Raw genomic sequence first — 13,276 nt, forward strand, 5'->3', positions numbered from 1 at the left:
TTTGGGATAAAGGTCTCTTATTGGCTGTTGCCATTGTCCTCGTGACTGACCCCTTCACTAAGCCCCGCCCTCCTTAGATACCGTCGTTAAGTCCGTTCACCCTCCCCGCTCTAGAAAGTTACATATTTACAGTGTTAACGTTTGCAGGTTATTCGCTTTAAATATGAGATAATATTGAAACAATGAATTCATGATTTCAGACAGAAGTAGGGAAAAGCAGCTTCTCTTTTTTAGTTTGCAACCGTCAATTTTACCAGCTGAAATGCCTTGTAGCTAGCTAGCTAGCTAGCTATCAACGCCATGAGTTTGCTGAAAACTGGGACCAGGGAGCTAACGCCAGCCTGCAGTCTGATACAGCGGCATCATGGGTGAGTGTTATTCCGCTTTGTGTGTCAGCCATGAACACTCTTTATTCAAATACGACCTGTGACCCACGTCGTGATACTTAGCCAACAGTATGCTAGTTCTTGACCTTCTAAGTATCGCTAACGTCAGGTTACCACTGTAGGCAGTAAGCTAAGTAGTGGGACATGCTAACATAGCAGTTTGTGTTGAAGCAGAAAAACAAGAACACACTCTTCCCTTGTATTTCTGGTTTTGAAAAGATGATATAAAGACTCCTCTGTGAACACCAGTTTGACCAGTGGACACATTCAAACGTGACAGACCTGCTGTACTTTGTTATAGTTGCTAATTATGATTGGAACAGCAACGCCATTTTGTCTGTAGGAAGCTTGGTATAAGGTCAGCAGCTTCATTAAAACTAAATTGAAGTGTTCTAGGAGTATGTTCCAGGTTAATTAGTTACTTAAATCTGTTTTTGTGTAAAGTTTTATTCAAGAGATTTCCAGCCTTTTTCTAGTCTTAAATCCTGTTGTTGTTTTTAGCTTGGTTTTTAAAAATTAGAAAATTCTGTTTTAAGGTTCTCAAGTAGCCAATCAGCCGTCTCTCTTCCTCCCGCTTCATTAGCGCCAGGCCAATGAAGTGAGCCCTTCGCGTGCCTCCATCTGTCCCTTTAATGACAGTGTGGGAAATGATTAACATTAGCCCGCTCTGCATGAAAGCCTCCCAGCAGCTGTGTTGGATATCCATAATGCTTGGTGGGACGTTATGTGCCGTGCTGTGTGGTTCATTAACCCGGCAGTTGTTTTGGGAAGAATGGGAAACGTGTCTGGAATCCTGGATGGCGCGGCGCTCAGGTCACATGTATGTACAGGGCACGCTTGCTGACCTAGTTGGAGAGAAGTACAATGAAGGAGAAGGAGAGATGATGGTGTAGTAAGAGGAGGAAGGACAGTGGTGGCTTTAGGATCGTACAGGAGTGAAGACTATTGGTTCCACAGTAAACAGGTTACTTGTTTATGGATTTCAGGATTTGAGCTGTAAAGATCATGCTTGACCTTTGTTTACCTAAGTTTACAAAACAATAACACCACAAGGTACATTTAGTGGCTGTTCAGGGGTTTATGATTGGATCATGTGGACTTCATCAGCAGATGGAGTCTAGTTGTCACTGAATTTTGAGTTTTCAAACATCCATGTTTTACGAGTGCTTTAAGGACTAATTGTCCATGTTGGGGGATCTGCAACTTTATGACATCTGAGTGAACTCCAGCAGCTACTGAATGAACCATTTCCCTAAACTGGCATTTGTGTCAGAATACCAGACAAACGGTTTATGGTCTTCAGAAAATTCTGATCCTTGAAATAGAACTGCACAAACAGAACCTTCTCCTGGTTAGAGGTAAAGCAGCAGCAGTGTGCAGGTGGAGCTAATACTGTCAAAACAATGAAAATAACTTGTGTAACTTACTGTGAAATTCACTGGTCACAAATAGTGGCCTTCTGGTGCTGCAGTTGATATCTTGTTTACAAGGTTCCTTTGAAGAGCCTATCTGAATAACCCACTAATATAGTATTTGTGTTCCTTTTTTTTTTTTTTAAATAAATTCCTACATATGATAACGATATTCAAATAATTATCCATCTTTGGCATCTTGGGAAGAACATATTGTTGTGTTGTCTGTCCTTTACCAACAGTTTCTAACTAAAACTTTGAAAAGTTGCCCAAAAACACAACCTCATGAGATACATGTGAAGGCAGCATTTGGCTCGTGTTTGCCATGTCATTCATTGGCTGTCGTAGTTGTCACTCACTCCTAGGTGGTCATTTATTGGTTATCCTTTGGCCACATGGCATCAGTCAGCCAATGAACAGAACTCTTTCCCAATGAACAAAATGGCAGCAGGCATGAAAATACTATTGGAACTGGTTTATTTAGCAATATTTTAAAACAAGCGTGGGACATACATGAGCCCTCCAGTAGACATCACAGTTAGAATAGACTGCAGGTTTTGTTCCCTCAGATAAATGATTTGTTGTGGTCAAATCTTTGAAGTTCCCTGATCCTCTGTGAGGAATGTAAGTAATGCAAGTTTTCAAGCAGCACTTTTTGTTTTAGAGAATGAGTGGTTACTTGACACCACCTAAGTGTCAGTGTTGTTGACTAAACTTGAACATTTTCATTCTTGCTTTCTGACCATAAAAGTCTTATGGTAAGTCCAGGTCTAGTTACTACATTTCTCTCACTGCTTTCACCCAATGTCGTCATTATTTTGTTGGCAACGATTGACTGCTGAGATACAGTGAGTCAGAATTACTTGTAATCTTGCTCGACATAGTTAAATCCACCAATTTCATCCAAAAGATGCATTAAATAAGTCAAAGCAGCATCTACATGTACCTGTGATTTGATGTTGTTACAGTTCTACTTAGAAAGGACCAGTGAATGAGAGAGAGTAACAAGAGAGACAAATGTTAAGCATTAGGATCTGTCCAATTAAGTTTCTTGTCGCCTGGATGGCTCACCCATCCATCCTAAATCCAACTACATGCATGGATGACACTAACAGATAAAGGAGAGAACAACATGGTTTCACACTCCATTTGATGCTTGTCCTCCTGGATCATTTAAACGACCAACACAAAGCAGTCTCCACAGTGATGTCATGAAGGCTTTGCTTGATGTTTAACTCAGTGTCTCACCTCTTCTGCGTCCAGACAGACAGTTCATCTGCTGAGGGGATGGATGGCTGCCATACGGCAATCACCAGGCATTCAGTGATGGTGGATCAACTGTGATTCTGGTAAGTCAGCTGGTTCACCAGAGGAAAGAGGAGTGTAGAGACCTAATCACAGTGGTTCCACTCCAAGTAACAAAGGTCAACATTCTGGTTCCTGCCATAAAATCTGAAGAAATGTTGCTATTTATGGTCATAGTTTATAGACCTGTATCCCAAAGCTGGTTCACCTTGGTGAGCAGGCTTTTCACTGTAAGGTGATTTCATTAAATGCATGTAAGGGAGGAATAGTTAATCTCAAAATGCAGAATCTACTTGTGATCTTAGTTTCACTAAAATCTTAGTTATGGTTAGATGTTAACAAGATAAATCTGACCACAACTGGACCTAAGGAATCATGTTGAAATGTGTGGAGTGGGTGAGGCAGAGTGAACATTATCCAGCCTTGTTGGAGTATCACAGTCAAATCCAAGGTATTCCCTGACCTGCTGCTCTGGCGCCACTCAGCTTTTAAACACAATGACCCAGATATAATGAAGCCGACAGGCTCAGTGACTCTCCCCAGCCTCCTCCTGCTTCTCACACACACCCTGTCTCCACACACACTCAAACCTCAGTCCTCACTCAAACCTCACACACCTGTTTTCACCAGATCACCAGCGGCGTGCTTCAGTCTCACACACTCACAGTGATGATGAAATACTGCCACAACCGCTGCTGTTGGACCAGGTCCCTGTGAGTCTGTGTGTCAGTATCCAGCTCACGTCCAAAAGCTGCTCAGACCACATCACCTAATAATAAACTCACAGGCTGCTTGTGTTACAGTATGACTTTAATAAGCACTTATCTCTCTGCTATTAGCAATGTTTCCATCACAATATTAAAGAGAGATTTTTTAAGGACTCGACAGGATTACATAACTGACTGAATGCCAGTAGCTCTGACACATCATGGCATTTCATTGCTGCTTCCCACCTGAAAAGGCATTTGTGGTATTTTAGTATTTATTTCCTTAAGAAACTCCAAAAACTTGCAGTGTAGCACTGGATATGATTTTAGTTATTACTTTTAAAAGAATACACTCCCAATTTTGGATGAAATCTAGTTCTTATGAGGTTTGAATGCACTTATTCTAAGTCGCTTTGCTGCCAGTTGAGCACAGTGTAATGTAATTTGTCTTTTCTGATCCACTTTGTTTGTTATGGGGGAATAATATCCAACAAGGATGAAAAACATATCTGTATTTCTTATCATCCATCCCTCCATCTGTTTTCTACCACTAATTCTGAGTTGGGTCACGGTGGCAGCAGGTAAAGCAAGGTAGTCCAGGTGTCCCTCTCCTGAGCAATGCTTCCCAGTTTCTCCTGGGGACCCTGAGGTGTTCCCAGGCCAGATGAGATACGTGGTCTCTCCAGCATGTTCTGGGTCTACCACAGGGCCTCCTGCCATGCTCCATTTTACCCTCACTCATAAATACGACCCCATTTCACAGCACATTATTTACATCACTGAAGTGCTGAAAACTGTGCAGAAATTACAGTCAAGTATGTACAGTATCCACAATTCCCTTGCAAGCCCTGGCTAGTGTCTGGACAATTTTCCAGTGCATTGAGAAGTAGTTCTGAACCTTAATTTGTGCTTTATTTGCTCCCTTGCATGAGCTTTAAGATCCTGTAACAGAAGGAACTGAAGTTACATGTTGTAGCTTGTCTGGTCAGTTAGTAGATTAGCAGCTACATTTTACTAGTGCTCAGACATTACTGAAACTATTCACTCATTAATATTGACATCTCAATTATTCCTCTTTTCCCACACTTAACATTTTCTCAGATAATTTTAGTACCACTTCATAACATGTTTCAACTCCTTCCTGTTAACATTTTGGCTGCTAGCTGCAGCCTCTGCTGCAGTGCAATGCCAAGTAAACACTGGACAATCTTAATTAACCGCTTTGGATTAGTGCAGTCTGAGAAATGACAATTTATACCATAACTGATTATTTCAGTCCTGTTTATGTGTGCACATAAGGTTTTAGATTACTGCTTTGCTCACACATGTAGTATCAGACAGTTTACACCTGATACCTGCTGGGCTCCACACAGCTCATATCACATCTAATAATAATAATGATTTAGAGGAAGTCATGGTGAGTCACTCCGCCTTAAGGAGCTGCTAACCCTAAAAGAATTCAGTCTGTTTTGGTATGACTGGAGTTTGAAGTTGCAAGATGAATTGTGACTCTGACAGGAGTAAAATGTTGGGATTAACATCAGCTTCTGGGCTTTTAATACCCCATATCAGTTGAACCCTAATGTACCCGTCGGATGTGTTCGAGGCAGATACAAGCTCAGGATTCGACAGCATGTTAGGAGGAGGCGAGGGAAGCTTGCACATGGATAAGGAGACAGGGAGGGAAGCAGGAATGCTCGGTGGAGCTCCTGAGTACAGCAGGAGAGCCGGATTCCTCCTTGGAGCAACCACGCCTCGGCCTCTCTGCTGGCGGTGAGCCCTCCGACTCCTCCCAGGGTTAGGGCCGAGTCCACATGTTCAAACGGAGATGAAAGGCCCCCGGTAGGAAGGTTGTCTATGCCAATACCAACCGCCTGCCAAGTAAGCCCTGCTTAGCGCACTCTCCCAGATGTTCCTGACACACTGAATATTCTGCTCTTCGCCTCTCCCCGGGGACGAGGAGGGAGCCTCCGCTTGACCCCTTCACATCAAAGTGTGGAGGAGGACTCAAAACAATGAGCACTTCTGGAGAGGGGTGAAAGTTTTGTATATGTGTGTGTGTGCAGAGAGAGGAGAGAAAAATCAATGATTTAGGAGGGTAAGAAGTGGGTTGGGCCCCTCATCAGAATAGCTGACATTAATGCCTATGTCCTGTGGGTTTGTATTCAGAGAGCAAAGACTAGGCCAACACATACTTTGAAGTCACGCCCGCATCCATTTCCCAATAAGGTCATCCATACTGTACAGATATGTATGCAGAGGAGAGTCGGAGTCCCTGTTCGTGGCAACATCTGCTTCACAGTATGACAGTTGTGTTAGAAGTATTCAGACCTTCAAGTAAACGCTGCAATACCTCCACTGTATGGAAAACACCTCAAACTCTAACTTGTGCTTGCAGATTTTATTGCCAACAACGTATACTTCTAAAGTAACTTTTCAGTGCTATATATACAGTATGTGTAAGTATTATTTTCACTGTCAGCTGCTTGACATGGAGCTGATTTTAATTGATTAATGATTAGTTTGCTCTTGGGCGTCTTGTTCATTTTGGCTGCATGCTGGCACGAGAGTTTGTTCTTTACAGTGTTGGAAAAGATATTTGGATTCTTTAGTTAAAGGATAGGTTCATATTTTTTCAAGTCTGTCCTAAGTAAATAATCAGGTGCCCATAGTCACACTTTTTTCCAAAGCTAAGCAGTCGGCTCACTGTTCAAAATGCACTTCAGCATGAATGTCACAAAGTCTCATTGGCCTCGGATAAACTGATTCAGATTCACGACTGCAGGTTTTGTCCCCTATCACTGACATTGGAGCTGCATTAGAAAGGGATCTCTGAATGGCCAGTATGAACAGCAGGAAAGATCTACAGCAAGCCAAACCTGCCTCAGTATTTATAATAATACAGGCATCTGACTGTTTTATAGCAAAAGAAGCAATAGCACAATTTAAAAACGGAAAAGAAAAATCCTTATTTCAGAATTTTACACAGCGTAGAAGCCTTAACATGAAAGTTGAGCTGGAGCAAGTTTTAAGCACTGTATGTGTAGTGTTGGACATTTCATCCAACAGATCAACAGTCCTTCAGATTTTATCAGATTATATTTTTTGTGTGAAAATCTGTAACTAGGCAACAGTCAAATAAATGTAGTGCAGTATAAAGAAGCATAAAATAGAAATACTCACTGAACAAGTCCTTAAAAATAGTTTATTTAAGCACAGTAATTATTTGAATGTACTTCAATTCTTTCCACCACTGATAGAATTCTGTCTTTTTTATTTCATGCTTAGGTTTTAGTCAACATGGACGAGAAGTCCTAAAGAGCCACTGAGGAAATCAAAGCAGCTACTGAGCCATTATGTCAACAAATCCATCTCCATGACAACTGAGCAAACTCCATCCACTGATGAAGACTGCGCGATGAAGCTGAAAGCACAAAAGTAGTAAGTGGACCTTGAGTTGTTACTGTTTTGAAACCTGCTCTTTCTGATATCAAAAATGAACCTTGTGCTTAACCCTACATACTGTTAGGAGTTTCATCTATAACGTTTGCTCAGTATTTTACAAACTGATCATAAAATCTCAATAACCAAAGTAACTCTGGACTCGACCTAAAAAAGTACTGAATCTCCCTCAGAAATGTGTACGTATTAAGTAGCATAGAACGGAAATACTAAATGGAAAATGAGTAAGTAATTTAGTTAATCCAAGTGTCTCAATACACCACTGCTCTTTACTTGATTAAATGATTCTGTTTTTTAACAAAACATTGAAACAGTAGGCTCAGAACAGCAGAGAAAAACTAATAAATTAAAACGCACAAGGTGTTCAGTCAGGATATAGTGGAACAGATGGACTCATCTCAATGCCTTTTGAAATCTGAAGAGTTTGATGCGACACGCCTGGCTTACATGCCTACCACCCAAGGCTACGCATTTTATAGACAAGCCTCGACTCAGAGAGGAACGCCGTAACTCCCAATATCACCCACCTATTCATCATGACAAATGGACTGGATCTGTTTCATATGCACACACACAAAATGAAAGCTGAGGAGATGCTTTCACAGGGAGGGCAAAGTGGATCTTATTGTGTTACTGTAAAGCACATTATCTTGATATGCTTACATAGATGGGCGTGCTGCACTGTGTTAATTTGTCAAGTGACGTGAGTTGGTAACAAACTGAAACAGCCTGAAGGTGAAAGGAAAAGTTCAGCTGCAGTTGAAGGTCATAAAACTCAGATACAGATTTCAATATCGGCAGCAAATTATAAAGAAATACAAGAATTTAGATAAAACTATTTGAAACAGAAATGAAAGCAAAAGTGAAATATTTTTTACAACTAGTACAATTAGAGTATAAATGCACATATATATATAATAAACTGACATTATTAATTCAAGTGAAATGCATTGCAAAATATTTTTTCACCTAAGATTTAGTAAAACATAGGTGCATGTATGTATGTCACAATATTTAGAATATAAAGAAAACACATTGAAGTAATAACAAATATTAAAATATACAGTATATATGTAGTATATTTAAAAGTAGCTGTGTATAAAAATATACAAATGTGCACATTATTGAAGAATATATTTTGAGTCTATACTGTTATTTATGATAGATTTATTTGAAATAATTAAAACAGTTACATAATTTCTTGTAATATTAATATTTTTATTTTAGATAAGTCTAATTATTATTTTAAATACATACATGTATGCAGTATATGTATCTTCAGTAAATACTATTATTCAGACATAACTGTTTTAATCAAAATGTAATCATTTTCAATTGAAATAAAAATGTGAATATTTCTGCAACTAAAATTTGTATAAATTATGCATGTGAGTCATCTGTGTGTAGAAAATGCATCAAAATACACGCAAACACTGCTAATTCCAAAATTCAAAATACATGAAACTTGTTTAGATATTAGTGTATTTAAAGTACAAAAATATACAAATATAAAAATGTGGAAGACTTAGACTTAGACAGACTTTATTGATCCCTTTAGGATGACTCCCTCGGGGAAATTACATTACATACATATTTAATGAACATACATACATACATGAACATACATGTTTAATAATTGTGTTGATATATTTTAAGTTAATGCTGTTATTTAAATAGAACTTCCTAAAACATTAAATACATTTAGAAACAACTAGAAATTTTTAAACTAAATGTAAGTACAATGTATGTCCACTATATTTACAGTATAAAACACTTCTTTGAATAATATAAATTAAAGAAAATATACACTATATTCTTATAAGGATTCTAATGAAAAGAAATATATCTGTAATATTATGCATATTTGACTGCTTTATAAATACAGCATGGAGACAGACTTTGACCTTTCACTACCCTCTCTTGTAGCCTATACAACTCACACACACACACAGTCACTCTCACTTTCAGTAACACACACACACACACACACACACACACAGACATGACACCGGGCGAGCCGGACCTTACGTCATGTCATTTGCACGCTGTGAGGTCGAGCCCCGGGGCGTTTGGGTTGAGACAGCGCGATGGATGGACCACTGTGTCATCAGTTGGCCGGAGGTGCAACAATAAGGCTTAATGCACGATTAAGTCCCAAATCAGCTCTCATTATGGGTGAGCACGTCAACTGTGAGTGCAGCGTGGCTCCCTTTCAGGATACTGAACCCTGCATCCAAATCTGCCCTGAATCCCCCTCCACCACCCCCCCCACCACCCCCCCGAACTCATACTGTGGCTCCACGAGTTTCTGCTGTTTTAGTCTCTTTGCATCTTTGACTTTGTCATCATTACGTGGCGTCTGTCTTCTGATACTTTATTTAAAGCTGCAACACGCGACCTTTCAACATGAGTCAGCATCTTTTTGTTGTTGGTGCCTTTAAGTTGTTGGTGCTCCAGCGCCTGTCACTCCACTTGATGAACCGTCTGATACACCTGGCCTGAGGCTGAAGTAACCACCATCCCAGAATCCTTCACTCACACTAAAAACACACAGTGCAAATGTGCCAGTCTGAAATGAAAAGAATCAACCCTCAGTGTTTACATAGATGTGTATGTAGGATGTCCAAGTTAGACGAGACGATAACTCAGCATCAATGACTTAGAACAGAATCATATCACGAAGATATAAAGAGATTCAGAATGATGACAAATAAACAGCAAAGACCACAGAGACACAATTGACTACAAAAAGATGCAAAACAACTACACAGAGATGCAAAAGACTGCACACAATGACTACAAAAAGGCGTAAAAAACAACTACAGATAAAACCACTACAAAGAGTTTCAAAAGTCTACAAATATCAGAAAATGCTAGAAAGAGACACAAACTGACCACAAACAGATTCAAAACAATTACAAAGAGACGCACAATGACCACAAAGAGGCATAAAACAGCTACAAAAAAACACTAAATGCAAAATGACAAACAGAAAACACAAGAAAGAGATGTAAATTATCATGTGTGTAAATCATCATCAGTTAGGTTGTTAGTGAGTTTGAACATTTTGTAGGTTTTCTGTACATTCACATACAATATCTGACAATATCTTAATTATGAAAATGATTTCGCCCATATAACCTGTCCCTCTGTCCAACATTTAATGAAAGGACAAAATCAGCCCATCATTAGTCAGTCAGTTAAAATTAGTACACTCTGATCTGTTGGCAGTGTGGTGCACTGGGCGGTGTATGGGATTAGTTTTGCCGTAGGGAGACACTCCTAATGGTCTTGAATACAGCTTATGCAGGTGCTTTTTCTTCCCTGATATTCATCATGTTCCAAACCTCCCTGAACTGACACAACATACTTTTTTGTCTTTTACTGCTTCTTTAGGCACATTTCACTGACACAGCACCAGTCTTCTATGATGTGTCTAACACTTTCACTCTCTCCTAGTCTCCATGCTCTTTCTTGCCTTGCTCACTCTTTCATCAGACTCCAACCTTCCATCTCAGATATGGTTTGTGCCAGCCAACCCCTCTGTGTTAAATCTTCCTCCTTTCTCTCATTACACCCCATCCTCAGTGAAGGGAAGCATTGTTTTGGACTGTATGTCTCTGCCCTCGCCTCCTTGGCCACATTTCACTCATGCCACTTTGTGCTACTTGTCCATCAAGGCTACACCACAGGCAGTAGTTACAGTGTGATAGTATGATATGATTAAAGGCTGATGGAATGATAAACCACACTCACACACATTATTTTTTTAGACTGGGCTAATCACTAGAAACCTCCCTCCACTACCCTCAGGATTTTAGAGGAGCTGAATTGGCATTTTAAATCAAACATGTTGAGATCTGCCTGTTTCAGTGCACAGAGAGAAATGAAAGAGGCTATGCTAGACAGAAAAGTTACCTTATGGCTGCTGTCAGATGAGAACACTAACTACAATTTAGATTTTTTAGCATGTTTCTGCTTGAATTGAAGGATTAATAGTTCTTTAGGTGGAGGAAGTTTAAGGGGCTTGGGGCTAATGGAGCTTTTTACATGGAAAGAGCTAAATTTTGCAGATTTATGGTTATCAGCACAAAACTGCTACAGAAATCTTGCCTCTGCAAAGACAGACCCAACAGCAGGGCAACACTTGTTCTAAATTTAGACTGCCTGACTGAATATGAAATGCAGATATAGGTATTGTAGATTCATCCACAGGCAGGACATAGTTACACAACAGACAAATGCATCTTGAGAGACCTTGTCTGATCACCAGCACATGTTTTTAGATTTAGATTTGTTCCCTGATCCTGTTGGATTAAAGCCTCGGAGCGGCGTAACGAGGTCCAAATCCATATTCATGCATGATGTGACTTTTCTGCACACATACAACAGATACACAAACACTCAGAGTTATGATAAACATGAGGTTTCTGATGTTTAACATGTGAGATGCCATCTGTATCCCTCTGGTATCCATCTGTGACACGCCACAAACATGAAAACAGATCTGCCAGCTCACAAGTACAAACTGTACTACACCGGTACTTACAGTGTAGTACTACAAATTGTCCAGTGTAGGCTCAGGATGTACTCAAGACACTAAGGTCAACAAAAGCTTTGAAATCGATTAGGTTGAGTTCTCTCTGTTTGAATTCCACCACATTTATAGTCTCAAATTGTCACAGGTTGCATATGCATATACCCTGCTGTCCCATGTGGCCACCATACTGACCTGCGAGAGCCGAGCATTTTATTCAGAAACAGCAGGCGCAGATGTAAAGCTGCTAGCGACTTTTGGGACTGAACCAGGACTGAAACTGGTTTAGGTTTGAAACCAGTAGGCCTTGTGTATCTGTGGCAAACCTGAAGCCAAAACCTGATTGAAAAACATGCTGCAACAAGCTTCTATGATCAGGTACAACCTGACAAAACATGTTAGTTTGGCTCTGGATCAAAACATGAACTTCAGTTATGCAGTAGTTCAAGAAGCATAAAGCTCTCTGTTGATATGTAATGAAACCCAAACATAAGTTAAAGTTACATTTTGTTATTTTAATTATTATTGTCATGGAATATAAGGCAGACATAAAAATTACATTCATCCAAAATTTCTGAATAATATTTTTTTCTTACCATGCAATATAAATCCTACATTTCCTAAGGCTGTGAGTGTTAACATGGTGAAGTTATGAAAACACCTTGATTGTGTCCCAGTAACTTGAAATAACTTATTTTATTCACCAGCTTCATTTGCTATATTTCAATGCCTCTCTTTTACTCTTCTGCTCTGGTCCAACTTTTGCTCTGCTGCAACTTTCCATTTGAAAAGGAAATGCATCAAATTACAGAAGCAGAAGGCCGTTAAGATGCAAAACCTTTGGGACTCCAAGGCTTTGAACTGTGCACGTTGGCAGCTCAGAATGACAGTTAGATGGCCGTGTTTGGAAAATATGACCTGCATTACCTCGAAAATCATGTAGTGTGCTGTCTGCTGCTATTATAGGAACAAGTTTGTTTTTCACTCTGAAGTTTTCATTCGCCAGTTCTTATAGAAACATAACTAATCATAACTGACATCAGTTTTTAATTCAGATTCGATTAGTGTGAATCTTTACCTTTGCACCTTCACTTTGTGCAGTGAAATCTTTGAGACCGTGCAGCGCAGTGAATACGTTCTTATGAATCATAACTTATGATCAAATCTTTGCTGAATCATGCCTAATGATTTACAGACCCGCAGGTATGAATGTGGTGTCATGGGTGATCAATTTGACAAACACTTTGATTTTACTCAGCTTTGGTATGAATGTGTCACTGCTGTGGTTAAGTGTGAGAGAGAAAAGGTAGAAGTTTGTTTCATCATAGTCTTGTATAATCAGTGATTCACTGGATTGTTTGTGCCAACTCGACATGGTTAAGGTGTGGTTTGACTTGATTTGTTGTTTTTAGTCTGGGATTCTCGGACATGTCATCCTCACCTTTACTGTAGTTTGCCAGACTATTG

The 13,276-nt window shown here is 39.7% G+C and overlaps 1 long non-coding RNA gene across 1 annotated transcript; it reads left to right on the forward strand.

Annotated features, from left to right (window-relative positions):
* The first annotated feature begins 46 nt into the window (after positions 1-46).
* Positions 47-7,531, forward strand: LOC127143582 (uncharacterized). The gene is made up of 3 exons (XR_007815142.1): positions 47-368; positions 3,062-3,147; positions 7,099-7,531. It is a non-coding gene; the product is annotated as an uncharacterized LOC127143582 (long non-coding RNA).
* The last annotated feature ends 5,745 nt before the right edge of the window (positions 7,532-13,276 follow it).

The sequence above is a fragment of the Lates calcarifer genome, linkage group LG19 (assembly GCF_001640805.2).
Source record: "Lates calcarifer isolate ASB-BC8 linkage group LG19, TLL_Latcal_v3, whole genome shotgun sequence".
NCBI classification, from domain to species: Eukaryota; Metazoa; Chordata; class Actinopteri; family Centropomidae; genus Lates; species Lates calcarifer.